This window comes from Nuphar pumila, chromosome 6 (assembly GCF_984573655.1).
Source record: "Nuphar pumila chromosome 6, dmNupPumi1.hap1.1, whole genome shotgun sequence".
Lineage (NCBI taxonomy): Eukaryota > Viridiplantae > Streptophyta > Magnoliopsida > Nymphaeales > Nymphaeaceae > Nuphar > Nuphar pumila.
Genome location: NC_143254.1, coordinates 45,401,124 through 45,401,713, shown reverse-complemented (window position 1 = coordinate 45,401,713; position 590 = coordinate 45,401,124). Strand labels below are relative to the sequence as shown.

The following is a 590-nucleotide window of genomic DNA, read 5'->3' as shown; positions in this document are numbered from 1 at the left end:
GATGAATTCCTCGAAATCTGTTCTACAGTAAAGATACAGAATTTCGACGATGATGCTTTGAGATTGACTCTATTCCCTTTCTCATTGAAGGACAAAGCCAAGTATTGAATAAAGTCCTTAGATTCTGTAGAAATAGAGTCCTGGGATCAATTGCAACAGGAGTTTCTTCGGAAATATTTTCCCATTGGTCGTACGAACCAATATCGTAGAGCCATCACTAGCTTTTCAGAGCTAGATGGTGAGCGCTTTCATGAGACCTGGGAGAGAATGAAGGATCTCCTCAGGAAATGTCCCCATCATCAGGTGCCGAAATGGCAACTGGTGCAAAGCTTCTATGATGGATTGTCTGACAAGAATCGTCAGATGATCGACTCTTCATGTGGAGGGACATTCATGCTGAAGAGCGAGGACGAAGCATGGAGGCTATTTGATACATTGGCCGAGAATTCCCTCCACCATGCTTCGAGCTCTCATTCGGATAGAGCCACACCCAGCATTCAGAAGAAAGCTGGTGTTCTTGAGATTGGTCCATCTACTGCACTACAGTAAAAGGTAGACATGATTGCTCAGAAGCTGGACCAGCTTCTCTC

The 590-nt window shown here is 44.6% G+C and overlaps 1 non-coding gene across 1 annotated transcript; it reads right to left on the bottom strand.

Moving 5' to 3' along the window:
* Positions 1-202: 202 nt before the first annotated feature.
* Positions 203-305, bottom strand: LOC149834766 (small nucleolar RNA R71). Its single transcript, XR_016432876.1, has one exon. It is a non-coding gene; the product is annotated as a small nucleolar RNA R71 (small nucleolar RNA).
* Positions 306-590: the final 285 nt, after the last annotated feature.